Source organism: Morone saxatilis, unplaced genomic scaffold, assembly GCF_004916995.1.
Source record: "Morone saxatilis isolate NCDOM2014 unplaced genomic scaffold, NCSU_SB_2.0 Contig23, whole genome shotgun sequence".
Taxonomy (NCBI): domain Eukaryota; kingdom Metazoa; phylum Chordata; class Actinopteri; family Moronidae; genus Morone; species Morone saxatilis.
The window spans coordinates 1,372,003-1,382,803 of NW_023339796.1; the positions used below are offsets into that span (position 1 = coordinate 1,372,003).

Below are 10,801 nucleotides of genomic sequence, written 5' to 3' on the forward strand. Positions count from 1 at the left end.
CAGTTTAATAATGATAGAAAAGGTTTCCTTTAAGGGAAAAGTTTGGGAACCAGTGAGTTAGACTGTAATACTGTTGACAGGACAGTTTACATCATGTCGTGCAGTATTGCTGTTTATTATGCTATCACTTGAACCAATCTCAGCTAGCAAGCCCTTGCACTTTTTTTCTGCCTCACAGGAACGCTAAGGCGTAATCTCGATCTTTTACTTCAAACTTGCCTGACGTTATGCAACAGGAAGAGATCGGTTCTATTTTAGTATTTGTTGCATGTTTGATACTTTATCGCACAACCCTGCTGATGGATAACTCAGAAGAGATCTTTATCACAGCAGTTATTTTGACTTGAAACCCTAATGTTTAATGCAGAAAAAGAGTAATTGAATATCATTGCAACAGCACTTAAAGTGCAATAAGAATGAAGAGAAAAAGTGGAATTTGTGTGTTGATCCCTGTGTGGATTTAGTCATCCACAAGTGCGGGTTATCTTGAGTTCCTCCTGTATGAGCTGCTCTTACCAAAGAACACATCAGATTTTCTATTATGCTTTGTTGGCTGTCAGGATTAGCAATGTTGCCTCTGTGCAAGCCCTGATAGTCTTGAAAAAAGAGCTCTGAACTATAGGAACATGCCTGCGGTGTGTAGTCGGCCATCAGAGGTTGAGGCTGCAACATGTATAGCTGGTTTGAGCAAGGCAGTAAAGGTTGGGGGTTTTGATTCTAGTGTGGGCAGAGCTCAGTGGCATTTCTGCTGATATCATGGAAGAAGGTCAAAAGTTAACACAAGTCGCTTCCTGATTTAAGAAAGCAGAGCCGGATGTTTGTGCCTTAGAAGCACCCAATACTCCTGTTTATCTAATAACTTCATAATGTAACATATAACTACAACTAATAAAAACAAGACAACAAATACAGTATAACCTCATGAAGCTGCTAAAATTACTAGTTGAGTTGATATGGTTTTGTCACAGACTGAAATATCAAAAGTCTTCTCATTCTTTGACCAGATACTTCCTAATTTAAATACATTTTTTTACTAGTTGTAGACTGTATTTAATAGGTAAAGTTCTTGGTTTGTATTGTGTAATCCTAGATTACCAACAATGGATTTGTGGTAATTCAAGTGTAACTTTGTTTGGGAATATGAACCACTAAAGCACAAATCAACTGATAATGACAAGGGCCTTAATGTGGCTCCTGCTTTATTATGATGTTGAGGCCCTGTTTTGAAGACGGTTGCCGTGTAAATGACTGTTTAATTAAATTACACAAAGCCTGGAGCCACGTACATAAAATAAGGGTCGAACACCTATTTTCTGCAACAGCTTCAGCAAAGTTTGATTTTGAAAGTGTAACTGAGTGTTATTGCTGCTGACTTGACTATGGAATGAGCATGTGTTGAAAACGTGAAAAAAGTGACAATGCCATTCTGAATCAACATGTATATTACACATTTTCATAGAATACCCGGATGTATATTCATATGGGATTAGTTTTATCTATAGATTCACAGAAATAAGTGTTGAAAATCTGGTAGATTTGCCCTGAAATAAGAATCACTGTCTGATTACCAGGTAATTAAAACCCAGCGGAGATGTCAGGTATTAGATTTCCTGGGAAGAGCAATGCACCGTCAATGGGGTATAATTGCTACCATGATAAGAGCACCCAGCAAAAAGCCTTCACTGTTAGAAAGAGCAAGATAAAGTTGAAAACAGGCCCTTAGCTGTGGGTTTGACACTGCCCAGAGTCTCACACACACACACACACACAGAAACCATGCAGACAAATAGATGTGACACTGTCGGCTGAGCACAGACAGCCTTACAGAGAGACGACATTTGTTCTGGTTGGTTGCTCAGCCTGTCAGAGTGACAAAGAGTCTGACGAGATTCTTCAGTTTCACTGCGTCCGGAGGTGAATCGACAAGAGAGGAACTGGTTGTGTGTGCAGATAACAGCTTCCTATTCAACTGTGACTCATATTTATGGGGGAGATATACAAATAGAGAAATTTAACAGCAGATAAAGAAGCACACAAAGACAGAATGATCACTTCTTAATAAGACTGTAGCTTTAGCGTCCTGATCAGGGTGAGGATTATAGTTTGTAGCTAATGTTAAGCATGAAGAGTGAAACTGAGTTTCTGGTTCTCCTCATGAACTGGCTGATACTTTAAAAGACTAGAACTAAAAACTTCAACCGGAGGCTATATGCTTCTGATTTCGAGTTATAAACCAACATTTAAAAAAAGTTGTTTTGGTCACTTGGGGTCAGAAAAACAAGTTGATATGGCTAACATGTTAGCAAACAGTAGAGTATTCTTGCATCCAGCAAACATTCACATTCATTTCGGATGCTGTTGGACAAAGTTCGTGTCCACTATTTCAGCCCATTCTCACGCTGAACTCATCACATTCAGCAGCTTGGTCAGTACACTTCAAACTATGACACCAGACTGGACGTGCCCATCTGTCGTAATGTTTTTGATGTGCTGTTGAAGTCAGGTGACATCGCATAAAGAACAAATAAGTCCACATATGGAGAAGATTGGGGTGGATGGATGGGTCACACAAACACAAGACTTTTACCCAGGAGGCAGATTATGCCCCGTGTGAAAAGTCAAGGTTGACTTCTTTTTAACTTACGTACAACATTACTTATTTCAACCCAAACCACAATCTTTTCCAAAACCTGACCAAACTGCGACCGTTTAAAGTCATAAATGTTCCTCTACAAGCTTTATTTGGAAGACTTTTGGCCGTCTGGTGGTGTGGAGGAGGTATGTCTCACTTTGCGACATCTGAAGTTGTTTCAACGTTCTCCTGGATCCACATTCTTAACATACATTTTTTAATCTTCATGTATCAGAACCTGCATCATTTAAACTTGCATTTAATGTGATTTTGTTGGTTTGTTTTGTACACTCGACATCTATTGGATGTCTGTTTGTCCTGGGCTCCTCCCTCTGAGGTTACTTCTGTTTGTTCTTTGTTGAAAGGTTACTTTTGCGGAGGTCAGAGGACAGCGGGGGTTGAATGTTGCACAGATTGTAAAGCCTCCTGATGCGACCTGTGATTTGACTTGAACTTGAGAGCGTTACTGACACTTGTCTTAGTTTGAAGCCTAGGGCCACAGACCGAGCTGCTGTATTTGACAAGTTTGGAGTGAGAACGTGTTTTGGTTCTGCTTTTGTCTCCACCAACTAGAAAAATATCTAGCGCTTTAGCTGCTATATGTTCCTCTTACTCCACCAGCTAGTCACAAATTTGTTTGTGTGAAAGTTGTACAGCATACAACAAAAAGAATGAGCTGAAAGACGCTAAAAAGTTCTGTTGTGCTGAGGGGAACTGCGGAGATTCAAGCAACACCTTTCACGTTATAACATTCGATCCACTGTTAATATAATAATACGTCTTCTCAAGAGAAACCAAACAAATAAATCTAAAGGACACCATCATATTAACAATGTACAAATGCCAACTGACCTCAAAATGAACCATATCAACCCTTCGAAATCAGCAAATCAACACCCATAGTGTAACTCAACATATCAGTGACTATTGAACCAAATATGTAGACAGCAATAAATGAAGCACTGAGATGCCTGCTGCCTTTTTCCTTTGAGTGCAGCTCTGGATGCTGCCAACCCTCCAAATGTTTTCAGTCTGGCAACTTGCCCCCGCGTCTACTAAATCATGCGATGCACTGCAGTCCACTCAATCTGTCAAAGGAGCTCTGAATCCTCTCAATTAGGAGAGCTGCAAAGTGTAGCCAAAACACCCCGGTGTTTTCATACCAGCGGATTTGCCAGAGCCATTTATTTATAATACCAATTTATTAATATTGTCTCTGGGTTTCACAGAGGAACCAAACACAAGCTGAAGTGCTAAAACCCGAGAGCTGTTAAGTGATGCCTGCAAATGATATACAGTTTTGAAGAAGTAAAAGTCATTATTTTATGCTCACCATTAAGTAGAGGATCCACTTCTTGTGGCATGTGGGCAGCACTGGACTTAATTTGCCGTAATTTATGCAGTAAATTTAGCCATTTTTGTACTAAAAGGACACAAAAATCCATCCTTTCCATTTGACTGTAATGTGTCTGGTATGAAAATAGAAAATGCCACAGAACAATGAAAAGCAGTCTGCAGCATATCAATGACTATGTGCTCTTTTCCATAAAATATTCATTCAAACCTTTTCAGCTGAGTGACGGACTGCACTTGAAAATCCAATGACAATCCATCTAATTTTAGAAGAACGAATAAGTCGGGCTCCTATAGGATTAGGTGCACAGAAAGTGTTCCCAGGTGTTTAATAATGTGTGTTTGTTAACCTGCTTTATAAACTCTGGCCTCAGTTGTGGATTAAAGTCTGGGCTTGAATGTACAATAATTTGCTTTGAAACAAAACAATTCTGGTCAGTCTCTGTACAAATATTTGTGTTTTTACAACCTGGAACATACCTTGAATGAATATGTCTACATAATCTCATAATATCTGATTATTTTCATGTGTTTCTGGTAATTTGCGGATATTTCTAAACTTAATCCTGATGGGTGACGTCATTTTCTGATCAAAGGTCTTAGTCATACTTGCAGTACAAACCTTTCTCACTTCCTACCAGAGCACACTGTCTGCTCCCTCCCTGTTTTACAGAAAACGGTCTACACCCACACAATGACCAGTATTGTGACAGTCTTACAGAAACACAGTGTATGACACACAGGATCAGCTGTTCTGTGTTGTCTTTGTTCATGTTTAATGTTAAAGGGCTTTCAGAGAACATAGTGCATCCTCTGCCAGCCATATTGGAGGTCTTCAATCTTTGGTAAAGGCGAGTAAGAATGGCTGATTGTTGAGCGCCACAGTTCTCAACAGATAGAACGTAAAGTCTACGTCATCATCAGTCAGTTTAATTTGTTTTTTGATTGTTAACTAACTAGTGTTGCCAGCTAATCAAGTCCCAGATCTAAATAGACAGTGGATGTAGCAATGGTAGCTAATCAGACCTTTACGGCTATGTAGATTGTGGAATATATAATAACGGCTTTGATGTCTTGTTTGCACGGCTAACAAGCTAATGCCTGTACAAGCTAGTGTTAGCAGTGGCTATAGTAGTCAATGTTATCACAATGCTCTGCTACATGCAGCTAGGTTAACTAGCATTAGCAGTATAGCAGCGTTTCCATTTAAAGATCATTGGGTATGACACCGTGTTCTTGTTATGAGGGAGTTATCGATCAGTTTACATTCACATCAACATCGAAGTTGTAAATACAACTGAGAAATCTCTGAAAGCTCTGATATATCCAACTTGTTGCATAATAACACAGAAGTGACTGAAAAAACAACCAAAAATGCACGACTTAATTTCTGCCGCCACTAAACAACAACAAAAGATGACGTGAAGTAGCGTGGGATCATAGGAGCTCATTTATTCATTGTCAAACAACCACCATTGATAATGAAAATGTATCTGACGTGACTGAAATTGACTGACTTTCTTCATCACTTTCTGACGTATCCGACATTCCCTGTTTACCTGGAAGTTAAAGCAACTAGAGGAAAGTAAGGAAACGCAATGTTACGGGAATAAAATTATGGATTTTTCTTGGTTTGAGTGTTTCATACACGACTCAACAATATATATAACACAGGTTGAGCGTTTTAGAATAATTAATGCAGAAATGTGACATATTATTGCTTTTAATGGATATAGTGCAATATTGACTTCATTAATCTTAACATAACCAACTCTGCATCCATGGATAGTCAGCCGTAGGCTAAATACTGAGCCAGTGTCTGATTCAATGGCATAGTCAGGAAGTAGGTTGGGTCAGTTGCATTCAGATGATAATAAATCAGGTGTACAAAAAGAAAACGATTTCCAAACTAACTGCAGGGTTTTGGTAGTGCAGAGTGTAACAGACCAAGGGCATGAGGATGTAAATTAAAGTCTGCAGTGTGTCCGTGGAATATCAACGACTAAACTCATTCATCTCCATAAAACATTCGGTTCAATGTTAAGTCTACTCTCTCTCTTCAGCTCGTCCGAACTAAATGTGCTTTCTAATTCCTAATAATTGAGTCTGACTCGGTTTTCAGGGTCCTTCGTGGCATATCAATGACAACAATCATTCTAATGAGAAATCCCAATATCTAACTTTCATTCCATTTTATTTACACTGTGATGCATTCAAGCTGTCACAGGTTTTTTTTCCCCCATCTGGAAGGCTGTTGCATGATGGTCCTTTTGCCAAGGCCCTTACAGCAGCGTCTGCCATCCTCTCCGATCAGGCCACACGGCAGCCATTTTGAGCAGGAGTGCACACTGTACATGTAAGATAAGCTGCAATAAAGTGCACATCATAAACCACAAATCAAAATGGACCCTGAGCGGAGTCGGAGACGGCACAGGGTGGATGTATTAGTCCCCTCTGTCATTTTCAAAGGGACTCTTCCCAAACTGTTGTGACAGCCGGCTCTATCTTCCACTCCATCACAGGCTCCTGCCAATAATCCTTCCTCCCAACACACACACCACCGCCGCCACCACCCAGCCTCAGATACACGCTGTTAAGACAGGAGACTTCAAGTGCTGTCAAGTACTCGGTTTGCGTACTTTCAAAGGAATCGTGATCTCGTCTCTGCATCTTTCCTCGCAGGCGCTGCTGAATTTCAATGAGGAGGCCCACCCGCCTGGCAAGCCCGGGTGTTTTTTTGTCGTTTTTGACACAAGACTGAGGAGAAAACGGTGAATCACCAGCCATACACTTATTACTGATCCACCTTTGAACCCGTGGAAACAACCTGATGTTGTCTGAGGTGTGGTCATTATGCAAATTGGGCATGCCAAACACAAAGCACCTCACAAATATTTGCTCATTTTATGGCCCACAATCACTCAGTTTGAATATGCTGCACCGTATATACAGGTTTTCACACTGAGTCTACTAATTCAAACAATAGAGAATAATAAAAACTGATTTAAATAAGCCCATAAACATGGTGCACTTGCCATAAACACTGTGTATTATGCAATGCTGTGGACTTTGTGTTCTCAGCTGTGTTTGCATGTTATCAATAATATACAGCAGCTTTGTTGTTTGCATTATTTGAATACCTTCCCTTTTCGGTCTTGTTTTAAGCACACAAAGAGGACAATAGGATACCTGAAAGTCCTGAACAGGTGTTCAGTGTCAGTTTGACAGACCTACAGAGATGTCAAGCTAAAGTACACAAGTAAGGGAATATTACTATAAAAGTGGGCTTATCATTGATTAGATATGTGTCAGATATCCTAAAGGAAGCTGACACAATCACACATTGCAAAATACTCACAAAATATGGGATTTTTGACATTATGTCACATGTGAAAACAACAACTTCATGCATGCACTTTGCTGTAGTGAAAGGTTTATTAAAGATGTGCTACTGTTAGCATGCTTATTAAAGATTATTGGACGTTAAAGGTCCAGTGTTTCACATTTAGGAGGATCTATTGGCTAAAATTAAATATAATATTCAAAGGCATGTTTTTATTAGTGTATAATCACCTGAAAATAATAATTGTTCAGGTTTTGTTAACATATACTGAGACTTGTGTTCACATATGGCTACACTTAAATGCTAAATGTTAGCATGTTAGTGTTAGTGAAAATGTCTTAATGTAAATGTAACCACGTTTATACATAATTGAACAAATCCAGTTGTGCCACCTGAACGACAGATCACAGACTCAATGAACAGACACAACACAAATGGAAATCTTTCATCAGGGTGCATGTAACTGTAACTCTGTAGGTTAAAGTTAATTGATGTCAGAATAGCTCCTGATTTGTGTGAGATTTGTGGTGTTTGTGTTCAGCCTGCGTTCCCAAAAGGGGTAATCACATTTACATCATGCATTTATCTGACAGTACTGCCCAGAACAGCGAGGGCAACAGTGTATTTCCTTCCCTTTTATTGCTTCTGTTCTGCATTTTTGATTTCCTTATTCCTGTCTGAGTCAGGTTGTACTCAGTTCATGTTATATGAAATGTAGTATGTAGTAAGTACTACAGCGTCAACTACATTCCCCATGTGTATGACAAACTGTGGTTTATTTAATGGTTTTAAGCTCTGCGACAATGATGATTAAAGGTCTAAAAGTAAGAATTATGTTAGTAATAAATGAATCTATTTTGTTTATGTTCATTAAATGATGGCTTCATGTTTGTTAGACAGGACTCAAAGACAGTTCAGATAAAATCAACACATTTAATTTCAAAACGAAATGACTTGTTCCATGGCAACCAGATGTTTGTCATACTTTTTACAGTTAGACCAACAGAATTGCTTAAGGCTGTAAGAACACAATTTAATCCTGTGGGAAATTCCTTCCATGATTTTAATTAATTAAGAGTTATTTTTGTGTGTAAACAACAGTGAGGAGTAACCTACCAACATTACTTTAACCTTGAAATTACCAACGTGTGATAAGAAATCAGGAGCCGGACAGAGAGGTAGATTATTTTTCTGTGATAGGGTACGATATGGGAGCGGAGATATGTCTAATTACTGCTTATCTGCTGTTTCCTGAAGCACTGTCCGACTCCTGAGAGAGCCCTACAAATATTATAGAGGTAGGTATCTGCACACAATGGGGATAAAGGCTCCATTTGGCTACAAAAACCACCCGGGGATTGTTTCAGAGCGGAATACGGCTTCGGAGGGCTCTATCTCTTGTGTCAATCAATAGCACTGCAGCTTTAAGCCCACCGCAAGGAGCTCTGCCATCCCAGTGTCCCACACCATCCTCCTTTCCATCTGTCTGCACGGATCCCTGAGGCCCCCAGCTTCCACCCCGGAGCCAGACACTAGTCCAACATCAATCAATATCTCTGCAGGGCTGTGCTGGTGAGCAGAGCGGGTTTCTCAGAACGACTTAAGAGCCAAGTGACATTTCCCTTAAAGTTCTTGGAAAAATCTGTTGTTTTGAATGTTTCAGCCCATTAACTGCAAATTGTGCATTTTACATTCCCATCATCAGTTTTTACATCAGCTTCTTTCTTTCTAATTATTTTCCACTTATTTCAGCACGGAATAAAATTTGTGCTGCAGAATTTCACGAGATTGATGATCCCAATACAGTGAACAGCATCTCGTCTGCTTTATTTCTTGCCAAAGATACTTCAGCGTTGCATATTAAAGGAGGACAATCTGAGATTTAAGTCGCAGAGTAATGCAGGAAAAGCCATGATATATATTCAAATATATTCGATGAATTGTCCTAAATATTAATGACTTCACAACAACTGTACTCGGGGTGAATTTCTATATAACTCACCTGTTTAAATTATATTAAGGCTTACTATGTTAATAATAATGCATAATTAAGGGCCTGGCTGCTTTTAGTGAAAGGCAGGTGCCGTCACAGGTGGCTGTTTTCAGGTTTAATTCAGCCCATGTTTGTAGTAGCCGGGAGTTGGCAGAGTCAAAAGTTGGGGACGACCAGAGCCGACCACACTGAGCTTCACAACAGATTCACAGAGACTACATCCATTTTTAATTATACAGTCTGTGCCAGATACCTTCAAAACTAAGGACATTGCCATCAGCCTTTGCTGTACTTTTATTATGAAGTGCTAACTAGGAAATGTTAGCATGCTAACATGCTAAACCAAACTGGTGAATAAGGTAAATGTACATGCAGTGCAACAAGTTATAAAGAGGAGTTGTTAGAAGTGATATAGATGCCAGAACAAAGTGTTTCTAACCAAATGCAAACACAAAATGTCACAGTGTGAATGTTTTGTATTTGTTTGGGCTTCTTACAGGACTGAAGATGTGACTCAGTCAATCACAACTGAGGACTCAAGCTGTCCCTCATAAAAATATCCTTTTTGGGCGCTCTGAGCCTGGAGACAGAGGCAATAACTCCTGACTGCTTTCTGGGGACATTTCTGTGATGTTTATGAGCCGCTTTGCCAGCTAGATCGGAGCACACAGGAAAACATGAAGCACCTTCACTGGAATCATCTTTAATATCTCTCCATAAATCTGACGCATGAAGGGAGAAAAAGATTCCCTCAGACGTTTAAAGGAGGCAGTGAGTGCACAAGCACAATATTGTTAAGAAAAAATAAAACCCAGCTCTTATCAACTGCTGCTGCCCACACAGAACAAACATGTAACACTCACTCTGCATTTTGCACTTCCCTCTTTCAGAACATGAGTCCTTTAGTTCCTACTCGCAGAATATCTAATACTCTTAAAGCTTTAATACCCATATTTTATGTGTCGTCAGTAGTTCCCAACCTGGTGCTGAGACACAGGTTGCAAGATGATCACCAGGAGAGGAAATGAAGGAAAAATGAAATGCAAAGTGTTCATATTGTACAGTTTTACCTACAGACCTTTAAAGTTACTTGTGTTCTCCTATCTCTGGAGCTGCATTCACTCTTTTAGCTCCAGTAGCTCCCTATAGTCAACCTTCTCCTTTCATGTAGGCTACACAGATATGCTACGTGCTGCTAGGCTCGTCTAGTTGGAAATATAACCAAATGTTTAAGATTATTAAAAGATAAAAGTGAAATATAGTCACCTTTTCAACTAAACTATGTGAATAGTCTCATCTGAAAGCTAATGTTAGCATCAGCTTCCAACATAACATATCAAAGTACCAAGAAAAGATTCTGACTGAAGCTTACTCAACTGTTGTTGGAGCAAAGAGCTATAGGGATAAATGTGTAGCCATTACGCTGAGAATAACATTTAATCAACTCTGATGAGAAATTACCTTTATCAGGCTCAAATAT

At 39.5% G+C, this 10,801-nt stretch overlaps 1 protein-coding gene across 2 annotated transcripts in view; it reads right to left on the minus strand.

Annotated features, from left to right (window-relative positions):
* basp1 (brain abundant, membrane attached signal protein 1) overlaps window positions 1-10,801 on the minus strand; it is a 57,676-nt gene that overhangs the window by 35,642 nt on the left and 11,233 nt on the right. The window lies entirely within an intron of this gene.